The 20856-nt window shown below is 35.7% G+C and overlaps 1 protein-coding gene and 1 long non-coding RNA gene across 2 annotated transcripts in view; one reads left to right on the forward strand and one right to left on the reverse strand.

Annotated features, from left to right (window-relative positions):
• LOC111508611 (TWiK family of potassium channels protein 7) overlaps positions 1–20856 on the reverse strand; it is a 508045-nt gene that overhangs the window by 248757 nt on the left and 238432 nt on the right. The window lies entirely within an intron of this gene.
• LOC141485957 (uncharacterized) lies at positions 18772–19818 on the forward strand. The gene is made up of 3 exons (XR_012467556.1): positions 18772–18944; positions 19010–19102; positions 19401–19818. It is a non-coding gene; the product is annotated as an uncharacterized lncRNA (long non-coding RNA).

Genomic DNA, 20856 nt, shown 5'->3' on the forward strand with positions numbered 1-20856 from the left:
AATGAATCGTCTTAGAGCTGCCAAAAATGTTTCAGAAGACAGGTCGGTTACTAATTCTAAATGTAGTGCTTTGGTGGCAAAGCACACAAAAAGAAAAATGTAAGCCTTTTGTGTTTTTGATCCTCGGTATCTACCAATAGATATAGCATAAGGTCCGCCAAAATCGACACCCACACAAGAGGAGGGTTTAACCTGAGAAACACGTAGTGAAGGGAGATTGCCCATCGAAGGACTGAACGAAATTGGATTCTGTCTCCAGCAACTGAGACACTTTGAAAGTATTTTGCGAATGGACCTTTTTTTTTTTTTTTTTTTTTTTATTTAATCGCATCAACCATTTTGGTTATTAGCGAACAGTATTTTACAAGCATATTTACAATTTGTTTTTGATATGAATAGCTTCTATGAACGAAAGTACATTATCTGTATTACAATTTGTTCCTAAAATAGTTTCTAGCGTTCCTATCAGCCTGTGCAGATTCCTTTGAGGGGCGAAGTTTAGGCATTCTGTCAGGATATGTTCAATAGTGAGTTGTTCATTGCAGGTTTCACACATCGGTTGGTTGGTGTTTTTGAAAAGATAATCATGGGTTAATCGTGTATGACCAAGACGTAGACGTGTGATGATCATTTGATCTCTACGTTTTTTCGGTAAATTTGTCCACGGTTTTATTGATGATTTCACTTCCCGAAGTTTCGAAATTGATTCACTCCAGCGATTTTGCCATGCCGTTTCCACCTTCTTTTTAATGGCATACTGTAAGTCACTCAGAGCTACTTGATGAACTATTTCAGCGTTATTACTATTTATAGCCTCTTTTGCATTTCTATCAGCTTCTTCATTACCTATTATTCCTATATGTGATGGGATCCATATAAATTTAATAACTGTTTCTCTCTGTTGTGCTACATGAAGTTGTAGTTTCACATCAGCTACTAATGAATTGGGGGGATATAATTTTTGTATACTTTGCAGTGAGCTCAGCGAATCTGTCAGAATAAGGTATTTGCAATTTTTGTCTTCAGTTGAGTTGATAAATAAGAGAGCTCGGAATATAGCATAGAGTTCACCAGTGTATACCGTGCTAGTGGAAGGTAGTTTGAATTGGAGAAAGAAATGTGGTCCTACAACTGCTGCTCCTGTTCCCACAGTTGTTTTGGAGGCGTCGGTATATATTTGTGTAAAGCCTTGGTGATTCTCCAATATAGCTCGTAGGTTGTTTTTGAATAATGTAGAGTTAGTTTCATATTTTGGGAGATGACTAAGCTCTGTGAGGCATGTTGGTTCAGGTAAGGTCCATGGGGGAGGAAGGTTGAGTGGATATGGGTAACATTCCGGGAGGGTAAGATTTAGCTTGTTGATATTGAGTCTGACTCTTTCGTAGAAAGGTTTTGGGGATCTTGGTTTACTCTCATACCACTGACTGAATCTGCTAGCTATAGTATTGTCATAAGTAGGGTGTGTTGGTTGAGTTTTCAGCTTCACTGCATATTTGAGACTCAAGTATGTCCTTCTGTCTTCTAGTGATGGTTCACCGGCCTCACTGTATAGACTTTCTATAGGTGTTGTGTGATGAGCTCCCAATGCTATACGTAGTGCAGTATTATGTATTACATCAAGTTTTTTCAGTAATGATTTATTTGCAGAACTGTAAGCAATTGAACCATAATCTAGTTTTGATCGTATAAGAGTTCTATATAGCATTAGTAATGTTTGTCGATCCGAGCTCCAATTTTTGTAGGTCAAGGTTTTTAATAAATTGAGCCTTTGGTAACATGAGTTGATGAGATCTCTGATGTGGCTTTTCCAATCCAGTTTTTGATCAAATGTCATACCTAAAAAAGTTATACTAATTTCCTGTTTCAAGCTCTGCTGGTTCAGTACAAGGTCTGCTGCCCTATTTTCAGTATTTTTCTTTGAAAATAATATGTATCTAGTTTTGTCGGATGAAAACGTGAAGCCGGATATGTTCGACCATTGCTCCAGATTTGAGATAGTTTTTTGTGTCATGGTGAATAGGTTTCCTATATTTTTACTTTTTGTGTATATCACAAGATCATCTGCATAGATACGTGCCTTTGAAGGAAGTTTTAGGTTTTGGAGAATGTCATTTATGGCAATGATGAAAAGGGTGGGGCTAATGACTGAACCCTGAGGGATGCCGTTTTCAAGAATCATCTCATTAGATAATACTCCGTTTGTTCTAACTCTGAAAGATCTGTTGCCAATGAAGTTTTGGATGAATGATAAACAGTTTCCCTCAATGTTCCACATTTGGAGCTTATGGATAATTCGATCTCGCAGTGCTGTGTCGAATGCTCTCTTGATATCAAAGAATACTGCAAGGCAAGATTGTTTCATAGCAATAGCCTCATTAATATCGCTTTCCAGATCTATTATGTTATCCATTGTTGATCTTTGTTTTCTAAATCCGCTCTGTTCTGGTATGATTAAGTTGTACTTTTCCAATGTCCACAATAATCTGTTATTAATGATTTTTTCTAACAATTTGCTCATTGCGCATGTTAGAGATATGTGTCTATATGAGTCAGGGTTCGTTTTAGGTTTCTTCGGTTTCAAGATGGGTATGACGATTGATTTTGACCAGATTGTTGGGAAGTTACGTTTTGTCCAGATTATATTGAAAAGTTGAAGTAGGTGTTGGTGGGCACTAGCTGGTAAATTTTTAAGGAATAGTACAGGAATGTCGTCTGGTCCTGGGCTAGTATCGCGAAAAGTTAGTAATGCTTCCTTGTATTCATTCTCCGCGATTGGTAAATTCAGGAATCTTTTTCCAATATCGTCGAGTTTTTTATTTTCTGGTTCATTTTTTTCCTGGTTTTGTACATGTGAGACATCTACAAAAGATCTTTCTCTGTAGGTTTTAGCCAGCTCTTCTGCGATTTCATGGTCATCATAAACTATTTTTCCTGGTGTTCTGAGTTGCTTTATTTTACTGCATGTATTCAATCCTGAAATCTTTCTAACCTTTGTCCAAATTTCATTCATGGAAGTCGAGCTATTGATAGTCGAGATATAGTCGTTCCAGGATTTACGTTTGGAGGTTTTTATTATCAGTCGTGATTTAGCTCTCAGTTTCTGATACTCCAGTCGATTGTCCATGCTTGGGTTCTTTTTGAATTTATTGAAGGCCCTTTTACTCGATTTGATTGCTTGATCACATTCAGCGTTCCACCATGGTACTGGTTTATGGTGATTGATATGGATTGTCTTTCCGATGAATATTTCCGCTGCTTTCACTATAATTTTTGAAAATTTGCTTAGAGACTCATCAATATCATGATTAATATCACAGGAGGCCATTTGTGCATCGATTTGTTGTGAGAAGTGATTCCAATTAGCGGATTTCATATTCCATTTAGGAATAGGTGCGGAAATTTCATTAGTCGTTATTTCCATGTTGGATATCAATAAAGGAAAATGGTCGCTATTGAAAGTGTAGTCGAGTCTATTCCATGATAGTCTCGGTGTTAAACTTGGATCGCATAGAGTTAAATCAAGTGGGGTTGATTCTCCTGTTTGGACGTTAAGTCTCGTAGGCGTACCGTCGTTCAGCAGAGAGAGATGAAAATGTTCCATAACTTCTTCAATCATTCGTCCTCGTTGGTTGATGTATGATGAGCCCCAGAGATAATTATGAGCATTAAAATCGCCAGTAATTATACGAGGTTGTGGAATTTGCTCTAATAAGTTGATTAAATCTTTTTTTTCTATTGTTTCTCCTGGTGGTAAGTATATATTACAAATATGAATGAAGTTGTTTCCTTGTATTTGCACAGCAATAGCTTCCATATTGGTTTCAATTGGAATTTCGGCTACTTCTATTGTATTTTTTACCAGTATGGCGACTCCCCCACTTGCTTTGGATGGGTTGTTTCGATTTTTTGAATAGTTTTCAAAATATTTCAGGACTCCTTCTTTGCCGTCTTTGAAATTAGTTTCTTGGAGACAGATTACATCTGGGTTTTGTTGCGATGTCAAAATTTGAAGCATTGGTAGGTTATTGTAATAGCCGTTGATGTTCCATTGCAATATAGAAGAAAATGAATTATTTAGATCGAATGTGGATACGTTTTTTTTTTTTTTTTATATATGTTTTTAGTAAGTGGTGTCTTGCGAGGAGTCACTTTCAATGTCGGAGGGGTTAATCTCCTGTGTTTCGGTTTGGAGATGAGCTAATATCTTTTTTCTAAGTTTGGTGCATCTACTTTCAATCGATCTTTCATTAAGGTAAGGATGTATCTTCGTGAGCATATCAATCAAGGCCGTCATGTCATTTGTATAGTTTTTTATTATATTAATGGGTTCTGGAGATCCGTAGATATTGTCAAGTAGATCGGTAATTTGGGTGTAATTGAGTATAAACGGGGGAGCCTGTTCCGATATAAAGTTCTTGGCTGACTCTGCTTGTTTGTTGGCGGAAACAAAGTTTTTATTGGTTTTGTGTTTTTTGCTATTTTGTGGAACTTCTGGTGGCTTTATAAATGTAATCGGTGTGTCACTAGTCTCAAGTTGAATATTTGCTGTTTCGGGTGGGGTGACAATTTCCTCGAAAGTTCTTTTGTTGTTGCTTTCCAATGGTATACGTTCAACAATATCTTTTTTGAGTACTGAACTATTGATTATTTGCTCAGTGCTCACTGAGGGTAATTCTGATCGGGTGCTTTCAGAAGTGGTATCATTTGGTGCTTTACAGTGTGCTGCTGTATGTCCCTGTTTTTTACATCTAAAACACGTGAAATTATCCTTTGATAAAAATATTCGGTAGGGGGTGTCGTCATGGTATATTATTAATGAATCAGGGATTGGGTTTTCTTCTGGGTTTATAAATATTTGTCTTCTGAAACTGTAGATATGATTGTATTCAGGTAGAGGAGAGTTAATCTTGAGAAAGGTCATCGGAGAAAGAAGTTTAATACCTAGGTTTTCTAGTTCTCTACTTAAAATTTCGTTGGGGATTGTTGGACAAACATTTGATAGGACTAGTCTTTCAGATAGGGTTATATACCTGCGAGCTTTCAGTCTTACGCTGTTAACTACTATGGTGCCTTCGTAGTTGTTCATGAATCTTTCGACTATTTCTTTATTTGCCAGGTACATGCATATACGGTTGTGAGAAAGCCGCGAAGAGAATAAAATATTCCTTGGTTGAATTATTTCTCCTAGTGAGATGAGGTAGTCTTGTAGTTGAGCTCCTTCTACTGATGAAAATATGATGGCTTGGTCTTTCGTTGGGTATTGCTGATGAGCAAGTGTTTCGGAATATGTTCTAGTAGTTGAGTGTTCATTTTGGGAACTCCTGTAGTCAGAAGTCCCGTTTGAATTTTCGTTCATTTTTAAACTTAGTTCCACTAGAATTGCTGAATACGGATCTGTCCTCCGAAGATCATCGTTGAAAACGGCAGGTAATAGCCTTGCTGTTTTGATTTGTAGGTTATATCGGTCGGAATGACTCGATTCAAGTGATGAAATGTGGATTTCTGTTTTGTTTTATTTACCTGCGTCAGTACAATGATGTTAAGAAGTAAGTTTCCGTGCTATTTGACTTTATTTTATATAAATTCTGATAACTTCAAAATCAACTTCGAAATATCGCTCTATACGAAACTGTTTCCAGGATCGGACTCCCTCGAATGGACCTCTTAGCAGAGATAATCCAATATTTCTGAAGTAGAAGAAAGTGAGTCATCTGAAAACCAGAATGAAGATATTGGGCGATGGGTACTTTCGATAATCAAATCGGTGAGTCTGTGATGACTGGGGAGTTATATCGGATGACGCTTATCATATGAAAATTGTGAGTGAGTGAGCCTACCGCCAACTCTCAGAATCCCATTGATATCGAGAAAGGGATTTAATTTGTGAAAAGATTTTGGTAATAATTTTCCACTCAGAAGTGAGGATATTTCTGAATGGAATACTTGACTCTGGACATATTTAATCAGTGACAATGAGGCTTGGTTAGTCTCCATGTAAGTGAGGTACGAGAAATTCCGCTGGAAATGAGGGACACGGCAATTTTCAATGAAACGATGAATATAGCCAAGAATTTTTCGTATTTTAGAAAAGGAAGAAGAATTTTGCAACAATGTGTCAAAAAATTCGTTATTATCGTCCTTTTGGGTGAACAGAGCCACCTTTCTTTCTTCTGTGAGACAGTCAGCCATTAATTCAGAGGGGATTGACAAAGAAGGCCACAATGAAGGATGTTCGAGAAGCCAGGAAGGCCCCGCCCACCATAGGGAATGCTCTACAATCTGGGCTGGAAACAGTCCACAAGAGGAACAGTCAGCAGGGTTTTGCTCGGATGGTACATAATACCATATCTCGGGAGGTAATTTCTCGTGGATTCGACTGACTCGATTGCTCACGAAAGTTTTCCACCTGTGGGGAGAAGAGCGAATCCAACAGAGGGTTGTTAAGGAATCAGACCAAGCGAGAATTTTTTCAATGTGAAAATGCCTTTCAAAAATAGGCAAGATGAAGGAAAAAAGAACAGATGAAAGGGTAGCGGCACATAGCTCAAGTTTCGGAATGGATAGAGTTTTCAAAGGAGAAACTTTCGATTTGGCACAAATTAGCTGTACTCGAATACAATCGGAAGCGACAGATCTACAATATATAACAGCAGCGTAACCATGTTTGCTGGCATCACTAAAACCGTGCAGGGTACATGACGTCATTGATGACAGAGACAAATGTCTTGGAATATTTATTTTTGAGAGAATTGGGAGTTCCTTTTTAAATCGCTACCAGAGGTCTATGATATCGGGGGGTGGAGATTCGTCCCAACTCAGTCCAAGGGTCCACAGGCGTTGAATGAGTTTTTTAGCTGATAGAGTGAGGGGGCTCAGAAACCCAAGGGGATCAAAAATCCGTGCGAGTTCAGAAAGGATATTTCTTTTAGAGCATGGAACATTTTGGGAAAAAATACTGAAAGAAAAACAGTCAGCATAGGAGTTCCATTGCAAGCCTAAGACTTTGACAGTTGAGCTATTATCGAGATCAAGAGAAATGGAAATTACGAGATCTCCAGTAGAGAGAAGAGATGGATGATTACTTCTCCATTTATGGAGTTCGAATCCTCCTCGTTTAAGTAGATTAATGAGTTGGTATTTCAGAGTTTGGGCTTGTTGTAAAGACTCACAACTTGTGACGATATCATCAACGTAGGATGAGTTTATTATCGCCTCAGTGGCCATGGGAAAATTTGAGCCTTCGTCATGAATTAGTTGATGGAGAGTTCTGATAGCTAAGAATGGAGCAGAGATCACTCCATAAGTTATGGTATTCAGAAGATACTCCTGGACAGGTTGGTCCGACGAGAATCTCCAGAGGATTTTTTGATATTTTCTATGATTTTCTGAGAGCAGAGTTTGACGAAACATCTGACGGATATCTACCATAAAAGATATTGGATGCATTCTAAGGTTCAACAGAAGAGTAACTAAGTCACTTTGAAGTTTTGGTCCTGTCAACAATGTATCATTCAGAGAAATGCCATCTGGTGTTTTCGCAGATGCATCAAATACCACTCTGAGTTTGGTACTTGTGCTTTCTGGTCGAATTACACAATGATGTGGTATAAAGTAGCTATCGGTGTTATCTGAAGGGGTCGTATCAAGACTCATGTGATTTTGAGAGAGATAATCCTGCATGAAGTTGCGATATTCCTCATGCAAGGAGGGATTCTGATATAATCTACGTTCAAGGGAGAGAAATCTCCGCAAAGCAACTTCGCGAGAGCCAGAAAATAAAGGCTCAGAAGTTTTAAACGGAAGCGATACCACATATCTGCCAGAGGGGGTTCTAGAAACGGTTTTGATAAAAAGATTCGCACAAAGAGTGTCTTCTGGTGTTGAAGTAAGAATTCTAGGAACCTCTTCAATTTCCCAGAAGCGCCTGAGAGAGAAGTCGAGAGGAGAATCACAACTACAATGTAGGGAGGTTCTTGAATGAGAGTCAGGAGATGATAGTGTTCCCATTAGAATCCAACCGAAAATTGTATGAAATGCACTGGGTTGCTTATCATTACCACGAATATGGCCATTTTCGAAAATAAGAGAGCACATATCAGCACCTAGAAGAAGATCAACTTCACTGGATATATGGAATTGAGGATCGGCAAGCCTCAAGTTTGATATGTGTGACCATGACTTGATATCAATTGTATAACTAGGCATATTATTACAAACTTTGGGCATTATAACGGCATTCAGTTTGAGAGTAGGTTTGGAACTGTTACGAGGGCGGATTTGAAGGGGGACAGCTTTGGATGTAGAGACATTCATATCGTTTATGCCGAGGACAGAGAGGGAAATATTTTGTATCTGGTTATGTAATCCCAGACAATTAAAACATTTTTGACTTATTATATTTATTTGCGATCCTGTATCAAGCAAGGCACGCATTTTTTGATATGAACCTCTAGAATCCAGAACCTCAATTTGCACAGTCGACAAAAGAACTGTTGTATTTGGGATTTGAGACGAGAGTGAATGAGGAGGTGTATGATTCATTTCAACAGCATGAGTGAAAAATGAAGTTGAAGGTTGGATACTTATGGGCGATTGAGAAGAAATATTTGTTCGAGTGTTTACTAAATTAGATGCAGTTACATCATTGGGATTTTGAGTTTGGGAGTTTTCTGTCGAACGGAATGGACTTGCTATATTTTCGGCTTGATAAGGTCGATTTTTGGAGAAGGAAGATTCACCAAAATGCGACAATGTGTGATGCAATTGTCCACAGTTCAAACATTGGGACTTCGAGGAACATTCTCTGATTGCATGCTCCGAACCTAGACAATTGACACACCATTTGCGAGTTTTTAATAGCTTGAACCTATCACGAGTAGGCATCGATAAAAACTGAGGGCACTTATATATCCGATGGTCAGCATTACACACAGGACAAGATGTATTTCTGACTTGAACGTGGAAAGACCTTCAAGGAGAATGGGATGGATAATGATGAGAGGGTCGGGTTTTCATTTCAAATTTCTGAGATACCACCTTTTTCTGTTGGCATTCAGCAGCTCTATCTAAAGCATCACATTGATTTGATACAAAGTCATAAAGCTTATCGAAGGTTGGGATGTCATTAGATCCATGATATAATTCGAATCGAGAAGCGGTGTCTGAATCCAATCGTCTCATAAGCATATTGAATAGAATAAAACTCCATTGATCTATAGGAAAACCGAGATTTTTTAATGCTGCGATATTTTCTGTGAAAGTATCTAGAAGTATTCGGAGATTATTTGAGGTTTTATTGTTTTCTGGAATTTTCAAAGCATTTTCTAATTCGTTATAATGAGCATTAGCTAATACCCTTTGATTCTCATACTTTTTGAGGAGAGTGTTATATGCAACAATATAATTTGCATCAGTTGCGGGAATAGCTTTAACGGTAATTAATGGTGAACCAGAAAGAGATGTTGTCAAATAATTTAATTTTCCTATATTCGTTAAAGTGGAATTTTCATGCACTACACTATTAAACAGGTCTATAAAAGTTTTCCACATCCTAGGATTTCCATCAAATTTGACAAGATCTATTTTTGGCAACTTGACATTACTCTTAGTTGGAGTATGAGAATTTACAGTGTTACCTGATTCGAATAACTGGGAATAAATTGATTTAACTGTATAATAGTTCTGATAAAAACTCTTTGACAACTTTTTCATTTCTTCGTTGTCATAAGTTTCAGCCGAAATGAGAAGTGGAACGAGGGTTGAATTATATTTTTCAAATTCTTCATAGATACTCCCACAATGAGAATACCGAGCTTTGAATTGGTTGTGTAAATCTGAATTAGTTTGAGCCATTTCGGCTATTACAACTAAATCACCCATGCGATCTACGGACATTTGTTGTAAAGCTTGAAACTGTTTTATTTTGTTTGCATTCGACATTTCAACAATCAATTGAATACATTTTTCTAAAATACCAAAACGATATTCGATGAAGTACGAATAGTATTGTATTCTGATAATACCCCGTATATGAAAATATCAGTGATCAACCGGAACTAATTGATGAGAAAAAAATATATCTTTATCAGAGCATTCGACCACTCACGAATAAATATTTTGTGCCGGTCACTGTAATTGAAATAAGAGATATTCACTATAAAACTCCCGAGTGGAGTATATAGAATACGTTCAACAAAATTGAAAATGTTTGTTGAAGAGAATCTGCGAATTATATTCTTAAAGAGAAAATATTCGAATGGGTTCAAAAGCAAATCGTTGGAGTACGAAACGATTCTATACGACCGGCAGCTGAACAGATAAAAACAACTCTGTTTTTCTATCTTTTAACGAGACGATAGTCAATAAAAAAAAATCAAAACCTCTAGTTGGATATAATTTGATTATCGAAAATGAGAATCTGAAAATGGATGTGTTTGTCCGAGTATATGAGAAAAACTATATAAAAGCAGTCAAAAACTCCTTTCACAACGAAACGAAAGTATCCGGTTCGTAATGGACCATGTTTTGTATTTGATGAATGGACTGTAAAAAAAATAGGAGTTCGCTATCTCAAAGAGTGTTTGAACGGTTTTATAAAGTTGCCTTTCAATGGCCAGAGAATAATGATGAGAATTTATTACACGAGACTGTGTTTTCCTACCTTGGAATCGTTCTGCATCCAGATCCAACGTTGATTGAATTCCTTTTCTTAGAGAGGAAACTGGACATAAACACAAGTGTTTATATGAATAACTATTATTATCGAAGTCTTGCACTTGTAGAGCGAAATTATTATTATCAAGGTAGATCACTTATCGAGCCGTTGACAACCGATTCAAAAAGGTATCTGTTCACTTCTCTGCGAGCCAGCCTTCTCCGAACATGGAACGCACAGTCGTTCCCGCGATAATGAGAAAAAAAAATATGGGAAAAAATAATCAGACAAACACAATATCTCTCAATTATATGAACACAAAAAAAATGGAGGTGAAGACGGAACAGTGTTCCATAAATATTCAAAATTGTGTACAAGAGTATTGAGGACCATTGTTTTCATTGTAAACTTTGAAAGTTTGAAAACTATTCTCGTAAGTAACATACTACAAGTATATCGATAACTTCTGTTTGTAGCTTCATGGCTTGAAAAATTCTCTTTTATGTATATGTATCTGCGTCAGTTATATCGATTGCATTGTGAATGTTTGGTGTAAAAACTGGAGAGGATAATATAATCGAAAGTATTTGTCTGGAATAGATTTTTCTACCGGTTTGTATTTGAACGGAACTTTGGTTCATAATATTCATAATATTCATAATATTCTCTATGATTTAGATATTGGTTAAAATGTAGAAAACATTGAAGAATTTTTCTGAAATATAATCTCTACTTCAGAAATTACTCATTACCTAAATGAAGATGGTTCTTCGGAGAAAACTTCTATCTAGTAGGGTTTATCCTCAAGGATGGGAGCAATAGTTTAAGTAAGTCAACTCAAAAAATAAAATTCGTATTACGACTCTATCTCTCAGTTTACAGCGAGCGGCACTGAAAACAAGGCACATTGTTCACAAAAAATGCCAAAACGGGTTGATTTTCAATTCAAGGGGGACATCTTTCTGACATAACCTCAACTGTTACAGCTCCCCTCCTGCCTCTTGATAATCATCACACTTATAATTTCAATAGAGAAAGTGTTCAGTGTGATAACAACATTGACAAAGCGATATCATGAGGCTTTCTCTTAGGGAAAACAGTGTCACCAAGTTACATCAGATATTTTTAGAAATATCAAACAATGTTTCAAGTCTAACTCATGAATGGCAGTTGATGGACAAGAGTTTAAGAATATGTGAATGGAGGTAGCTCCAAATTTTTTAAATTATGCACAGTTTTCATAATTTGTGTTGAATCTGTGTATACTTTTTAATTTTTGTTATCTCTTTATAACGTACTAGCTTTTACCCGCGGCTTTGCACGCATTTATGCCATTGAATAAGTGTCAGTACAATGGAAATGTATCGATATGAGAACTATATGACGTAGATTTTGAAACTTTTTTGCCAACCAATTTTTTTATCTTATATAAAAAAAATGTGTTAATAAAAAGTATCCTAAGTTACTTCTAAAGCTTGTTGGCCACTTGTCCGGTACAGCACAGCACTGCACGGCCCGTCCCATTAAACTACAGATAGGATTGGAACAATGAAAATGAATGGACAATTGCCCACTAGCCCGGCACGGCTAGCACGGCGATTTCCTTGAAATCGAACAAACAGCACCTTCAGTATGTTGGTTGTAGCTGGACAAGTGAGCAATGTTACTACACGTCGCCATCAGGCGACGGACAGCGCCGTGCTGTGCTGTGCCGGACAAATGGGCGACAAGCTTAATATCTCCAAAAACATGTGTACAAAATTTAATGATGATCGGTTGAGTAGTTTTCGGGTGAAACCGTAACAAAGAAACGTACATTCGCATGTATATATTCGTAGAGATTCTTATCATCTTTGAAATGGAGTACCATAGTTTGAAATTTGGAAAATTTGTTTTTTCCACAACGGGCGACGGAATAGAAATGTTCGTTATTTCCTATGAAATTAGCTTTTTAATGATGTGTCACACTCTGTACTTTACTTATTCGAATTCCGAAGGTGATCCTCACCAAGAGGTGGGGGATGAGGTATGACAGATGAGGTAATGATAGAAATATTTGCCTCCAGAGTTTGCCTTCAGCAGTTCCTAAATTTTTTCTCAATAAATGTGTCTTGGAAATATTTGATTTGTTTCGTTTTCGATGCTGCATATTACATATTTGCAACTCCAACGCAAAACTTCTAAAACATTCCTTATCTATGTTCTTCGACCCGATTATATGAAAGGAATCCACAAAAGTACGCAATTCCTGTCGCAATACTCTCCTCATATGTGAGATCATCTTCCGAGAAATATAACAGCAAAAATTAAATCAGGCATTGAATTTTCATCCCTTGTAATGCTTTCACGTTTGCTTCGGGAACACTCTGAACTTTGACACAAATTCGAAGCAAATACCTCCTATTATTCCTGAAAGTTTATACATTAGTGTTGATGGAGATTTGGGGCCCTCAACCTGGAGAAAACAACGCGGCTTTTCCTAACATGATTAACTGAGAGAGATGACAATCTGTTTTGACTTTATAGAGTATCTATAAAAAATATTACCTATATAAAAAAAAATTCAACAAGGAGAGAAGGGTTAACATGAAGCCTCCTGATTTGAGAATATGAATAAACGAGCATTATTCATCATCATATAGTATTTGTCTAGAGCTGGGATGACTTACAGAATCAAGTATAAAAAAATAATTTGTAGCAAATATGAATGGAAATATGGACATTTTCAATTGTAATTCAGCAAAGGAGAAACTAGTATATATAGAGGATCACCCGATATATTTATTTGAATAAATTGATGGATGTAACCGTTACCATGCGGTAGGAGATCATGATGAAAAGGGAAATGAGAATTTCTATATTTTTTACCACTTTCATTTGTAACTAACGTTACTGCAGTTTCGTCCTATATGGACATTTTCAAACTCAAACAATAAACTATTGTTTAAGTTTGAAACTGCAATAACGTTAGTTACAAATAAAAGTGTTAGAAATTTTCATTTCTCTTTTCATATTTATTTGAAATGTATTTTCTTCAAATGTCCTAGAGGAAGTAAAATGAACCAGTATTTGCCTAGCTATAGTTTCATTGATGTGGCGCAGTTGGTAAAAAAAAGTAAAAAAAAAAAGATGAGATGTCTGGAAACGGAGTTCCACTTCTAAAATTTGAAGAAAATATGGAAGATTATTGGATACCTTTCAAAAATTTTTATTTCAAGAAAAGAAGAATTTTGAAGAAGAAACCATCGATAACTTACAGATTTGAAAGATGAAGCATATTCAGGTGAGTTGGGTGCCCTAATGGATGGAAGAGTGAAAATTATTTTCATTGGTGAAGTAGTCAAAAAAGAGATGGGTTAACGTTTGTTAGAAGGTGATTGCAAAACCTTGCTAAAAGCTCCCAATAAAGCTGAAGCAATAGAAAATTCCCAATGGCAAAGAAAAGAAATTACAAGTGAAACCACAGTCACTTTGCATATTGTTCAATCGAGAAATATGAGATCAAATAAGACAATTGATCAACAAAAAAAAAAGTCAAATGAGAAGCAATGTGACCATCCCTCTACACATAACAACAGGAACTCCTGTCAACTTCTGCGATGGACTTCGAATTGTGGACGATGTGGATTAACTCACGAAAAATTCAAATGTCCAGCATTCAATGTATTGTGTAATGTGTGTAAAGTTCGGAGACATTATGCCAAAATGTGTAGGGAAAAGCAATAAAGTGTTAATCCAGTGACTCAATCACAAAATCAAGAAATGAGCTATGACGACGAATACGATGAGGAATATTATTTTGTTGGTGTATCCAAAATCCAGAAATACTACCTGTATTAAAAACAAATTTGTTCGAGAATGTACCTATAGAAACGAAACGATGGATTCATACTTTTTTGTTGTGAATGATAGCTATCCTTCATTGTTACGTAAATATTAAAAAAAATTCGTTTCGAAAGTTGATGTAATAGATAAAAACGATATAACAAAGAAATACCTAGATGTCTTTAGTGGTTCAGGATATTTGCATCAAACATATAATGAAATAGAACATGACATTCTTCCGGTTGTTAATACCCGTAGGAAAGTGCCTTCATCCTTATATAAAAAGATGAAAGGAAGATTACAGGAACTCGAAAATACTGGGATAATTTGGAAAGATCAGGAACCTATAGAGTTGATTAATTCTATTGAAATAGTGAGGAAACCTAACAAGAACATTCGTATCTGGCAATAGCCCAAGAACCTCAATAAGCCTATCAGGAGAGAACATTTTTCCTGGCCCACTGTTGATGAGATTGCTCACAGGCTGATTGATGCTAAGTATTTCACAACTCTGGATGCTAACAATGAGTTTTGTTAGATTCAGTTCAATATTCCATTTGGACGTTATTGCTTCAGGAGGTTACTGTATGGGATTGCGTTAGCACCGGAAAATGTTCATAAAAGATTTACAGTAATTTTATGTGTTGAAGGAATTCATACTTTCATTGAATATATTTCAAGAAATACATGATCAATGATTGAAAAGAGTGTTGCAAGTAAAGAAGATATAAAGTTCAATATAAAGAAATGTAAAATTGATCAGACAGAAGTAAAATACCTGGGTCACCTCATAACAAGAGATGGCATCAAACCTGATACTTTGAAAGTAAAAGCAATGAAATTATTGTTTGGTGTCACCTTTGGCAGTGAGAGGTTTCATCAATTTGTATATGGGCAAAGGTTCGAAATCCATACAGATCCAAAATTACTAGTTTCTATTTTCAAAAAAATCGTATCGACTGTCCTTCGAGACTGCAGTGAATGTTATTGAAGTTACAGAAATATGTAAGATACTTTTGATACACCGGAAAAGAACATGTACCTAGCAGACACAGTTTTTAGAGCATATACAAGTGTAAAAATAGAGGCTGAAGTATGAATGCTGAAAATACAAAACAATTTTGAATCTAAGTTTGTAAAACACATTTGATGAGAAACAGATTTGGATTCTAACTTAACAAAAATAAAAAAAAATTCGCAAATGTTTTTTTCAAAATGAAAATGATTGCTGAAATTCAACGATATGTTAGCAAAATAATTGTTATTCCTAAAATATTAGTGAATGCAACTCTGCATAAATTGCGTTACAATCATCAGGGCCATGATAAAACAGAAAATCATGCAGGAGAATGTGTTTGTGTGGAGATATCAACCACTTTATAGTTAATTGTATGTAGTTGTATGAGATACAGAAAATCTCAAATGAAATAATCTTAATATCCACATAAAGTGTAATCACACCCATGGGAAAAATTAGGGTGTGCCTTTTTTGAACTGAACAAAAAGCATTATTTGATTGTCATAGACTATTTTTCAAAATACGTAGAATTGATTTTCGTAAACACAAATACGACTGCTGTAAATGAGATAAATCATTTGAAGAGCGTTATTGCTCGTCACGGCATACCAAAAACTACATTTTTTGATAGTTTTCCACAATTTTCTTCTGAATTATTGTCATTTGTAAAGACGTGGAAAACCCACCAAACTCCACCATTATATCCACAAAGTAATGTTATGGTGCGCTATGCAAAAAAAATCTCAGAAAAATAGGGATGATAAAAAAATGTATTTGGAGTATAGAAATATGCCAGTTTCGAATGGGATTGGTTCGACAGCACAATTTTTGATGTCGAAAAGATTAACCCATTAGGGACCCTGGGGTCGTTAACGACCCACTTCAGATTTTTATTGTCAAACTTAACTTCTTTTGCATAAACAAAACATCAAAACTTATTTCCATATTAGCATTGTTTACCTTTTGCATGTCGGGCGCTTGTTTCAGGGTGTTTGTGATTTTCTGGCTTCAAAGAAATTGTTGAAAATAATATTTTTTTCTTGTGCGTGCAATGACTTCATATCGAAACTGGTAAGTACCTTTTTTAGTATTTCATTGCTTATTTCGGTAAATTAGTACGATTATAAAAGATGTCTCACAAGTAAGGTTATAAGAAATCAAACTTCGATTGCGTGGTTGCCAAACTGCATGTGTTTTTTTTAGTGGGTCGTTAACGACCCCTTGGGCCTCAGAAGTTCTTGAATATTTTTTTGGTTATTTTTTTTGGGAAGCGCCCACTCACAGCTGCTGAGCTTTTGAGCAGATAGAGAATTTAGAGGCAGATGATGTGATTCCAGACGGAATTGTGATATTACCACCTAATGATGGTGATGAGAGTGCCGAAGATTCAGGAGACGAAGACTGTAGGGATCCGGACCGCCTTTGTGCAGCACAACTAAATGCTGAAGCAGAGTTCTTTTATGACGATTCCGACCTCCCCAGAAGAAAGCAAAGAAGCCGCAGAAGTAATTCAGGAGACAATTCAACCCTCTACTTCTAAAAACTTACCTGTGAATCATAATATTGGAAACTTCATTTTTTCACAAACATTGGGAGAGTGATCCTTTAGATTTTTTTGAACTATTATTGACCCCAGAAATTATTGAAAATTTAATAAGATTATCATGCTTGTATGCTGCGAAAAGAAATGAAGCATGATTTCAGTTGGATGTTGGCAATATGTACACCTACATAGGAATTCTCCTTTTGAGTGGATATGCTCCACGAAGAACAATGTATTGGGAAACAAAAGAAGATGTGCATAATCCTCTGGTGGCCAAGTCTATGCACAGACATCGTTTTTTTGAAATATCTTCTAATTTGCATGCAGCAGATAACGATAACTTGCCTCAAAACGATAAGTTTGCCAAAGTAAGGTATCTTATTGATGCACTAAATAATAACTTTTTGCGATATGCACCTGTTGAAAGCAACATATCCATTGATGAATCCATGATTCCTTACTATGGAAGGCATGGAAGTAAACGATACATAAGAGGTAAACCTATCTGTTTTGGATATAAGGCATAGGTTGCAGCACTAAAGTACGGATACTGTGTACAGTTTCAAGTGTATCAAGGCAAAGATAAGAACATGGATATCGACAAAGGTATGGGACTGGGAGGATCAGTAGTATTTCATTTTGCAGAAATACTGAAAAAACATTACGATGATCATAAATTTTCCCTTTATTTGGACAATTTTTTCACTTCTGCAAAACTTATCACATTGTTGGGTCAAAAAGGTATAGGAGCAACAAGTACCACTAAAGAAAACAGAACTCGCAAATGCAAACTGATAGAAACTGCCACAATGAAGAAGCTTGATAGAGGATCCTTGTGTTCTGCACTTGATAACCATAATAATGTGGTTGGTGTTCGCTGGAAGGATAACAATATTGTCATACTTATGTCTAATGAGTATGGGTTAGAACCAGTGGCCAAATGTAAAAGATATTCGGCAAAAGAAAGATCTAAAGTCAACATCCCACACAGCACTAGATATTCATGGAATATTCCCTGTATATCATAAAACGAACGTATGTATTCCAAATATTCATAGAAAATTCTTGGAATATATACATGCCTTTAGAATATTCATAGAATATGCTTGAATGAATATGGCAGGATTATTCCCGAAAGAATGTGCATAGAATGTCTATAAATGGATTATTCTCCCTTGAATATTCTAAGAATATTGTCGATCGAATATACCATATGGTATATTCTTAGAATATATCCCCACGGTATATTTTGGAATATTCTATACAATGGAATTTTGAATTATCTTATTATAACGTATTCAAATAATTCAATATTATTAAAAACAAAAATATTTGAAGATCTTAATCGAATGCATAACCTAATGTATATAACCCTGATAGTGTTAACCAGTTTTTGAACTCAACGCAAAGATTCTGGATGAATTGCTCCAACAGCAACTGTTGGAAACGACAAAAAAATTTGAATGGGCCAATAAATGAACCAATTGCATCAATAAATTGGTTAATTCTCATCCTATTTGTCTTTTTGTATTTGAAATTATTTAATTACAAAGCGAAAAATCCTGGAAACAGAGAAATGGGGAAGTGAATAATTGGAGTAAACGTTTCTCATTGGTCATTTGAAGTGTAGCGCGCGACAGTCGAATAAGCTCTGTGAAAGCGACTGTCCCTTAATGCTTGGTACATTTGCGTTTGCGTTAAATTCGACATTTGATTCAACATGGCGGTTGACGTGGCAGGTTCGCGTGTGTAATGCATGATGTGTTGGTGTTATTATCAAAGTATAATTCTGTCACGTTAAGTGTACCATTTATAATTTGGGGTTGTCCAATTTGCAGTACAGCGAATAGTTTGATTTTGGATCTTCAAACAGGAGAGTTGCATCTATTCGGTCTTCAAGAAAAGTGAGTAAAATGCAATAGTATCGATAGTAAAGTCATGGTGATTAACCTACTATACCTCATTTTAGGTTCGAGGAGAGTTGGTGTGTGGGATTTGTTGGTTTGACTAAGTACATGTTTGAACTAGAGTGATTTCAGCTGTGTATCTTCAATAGAGAAAAGTAAGTGAATGACACATTCTTTTGTATCATTTGTTTTCATAATTTTTATCACTCGTTTTCAAGATAGTATCAATTTGCCCAAAAGGAAACAGAGTGGTACCTGGTATAGGCAGGTGTGCCAAGGAACTGAAAACGTAATGATTACTTTTCAACAAGACAATGCAAGTTGCTCTCCAAGTCATAAAATGTAAATGTTCATGAATAACCTATGCGAAAAATATCTATTTGATTTTTATTCCAGTTTTACTGTGCCACTTTCAAATAGTGATAATGAACGTTAATGTACATTTTGTTCCAGGTATTACTATTGAAACACTGGCTGATGCATTGTTGGACAAATATAAGGAAAACTATTCTGGTGAGCAAAGTTTGAATAACTTTAAGTAAGTGAAATTCATTGAAGAACCCATCATACCACTCATTTTAAAAACTTCATTTGTGGGTTTATTTTTCGAAGTGAGAAACCTTACCCAACCTATTTCTTGATGTAATACACTTTTTCTTTTTCAATGAAATGATATATTTATTATTTTTTAATTAGTGCTGATGAATTCACAGAGTTGTTATTTTGGTATATTTTTTAGTATACATTTGTTTGAGAGTAGGAACATCCTAATTTGAATACATTTCTAATATTTGTAATATGACAGTATTCAGGAATATTTTATTCAGTGAATAAATATTTTGAATTAAATTTTTTATTTTTAATATTGGTTGAAACGTCAAATATTTCAGTGTATATTGTTTTTAAAATATATTTGTTTATGGATATTACGTGTTTTATTACTTGTGTGAATCTTGTATCAAAATGCAATATATACATGCCTAATAGCGGTTACTCGTCACATTCTTGGAATATTCCAGATATTCCTAGAATATTCATAAAATATATTTAAAGAATATTCTATGGTGTTTCTCTATTGTATATTCCTACAATAAACTAAGAATATCCTGAATATTTTATGAATATTCCTCGGGTTCTATTCCTGGAATATTCTTAATGGAATATACCTTAGATATTCTAAGAATATTATAAGATATTCCAAGAATATTCCCAAGGAATATTCTTAAAATATATCAAAGGTTCGCCAGGAGCACTTCCAGGGAATATTCTCCAGAAGATATATATATCCATGGCATATTCATAGCATAATACAATATCCTTAAATGTATATTCATGAAATATACCTGGAATATCTATTGCTATGTGGGATATCACAGCCTTACGTTGTGAATAGGTATAATACTTTCATGGGGGGAGTAGATCAGCTGGATAATCATGTCTCAAATTACCGAATTGCATTTAGAGGCAAAAAGTGGTACATTTCGCTGATTTTTTGGATGTTCGATGTATGTGTCACAAATGCATGGCTTTTAGCGCGAGAGTATGGATACAGTGAAGACAATCTTACTTTCCGTCGTACAGGTACACAAGCACTCTTACTGAAATACGGAAAACGAAGCACATGTCCAGGACCGAAGAGGGCAAGCATTCAGTACCCGAAAATTGCAAGCGGACGACACATAATCTTAACTGGACAAAGAAGACTCCGATGTGTGGTATGCAAAAATAAGACCAACAAGTCTTGTGATGCTTGTGAAGTTCCGCTACATGATAAATGCTTTCAAACGTATCATAGTCAATTTCAAATAATATAAAGTTGATAAACCACCTTACATCTCAAGTGTACATTTATAATACTCCTAAGTCTCAAGGGGTCATTAACGACCCACCTCAAAACTCAAAAACCAAA

Source organism: Leptinotarsa decemlineata, unplaced genomic scaffold (assembly GCF_025532065.1).
Source record: "Leptinotarsa decemlineata unplaced genomic scaffold, Ldec_3_MD MMD2_tig00026340_RagTag_RagTag, whole genome shotgun sequence".
NCBI classification, from domain to species: domain Eukaryota; kingdom Metazoa; phylum Arthropoda; class Insecta; order Coleoptera; family Chrysomelidae; genus Leptinotarsa; species Leptinotarsa decemlineata.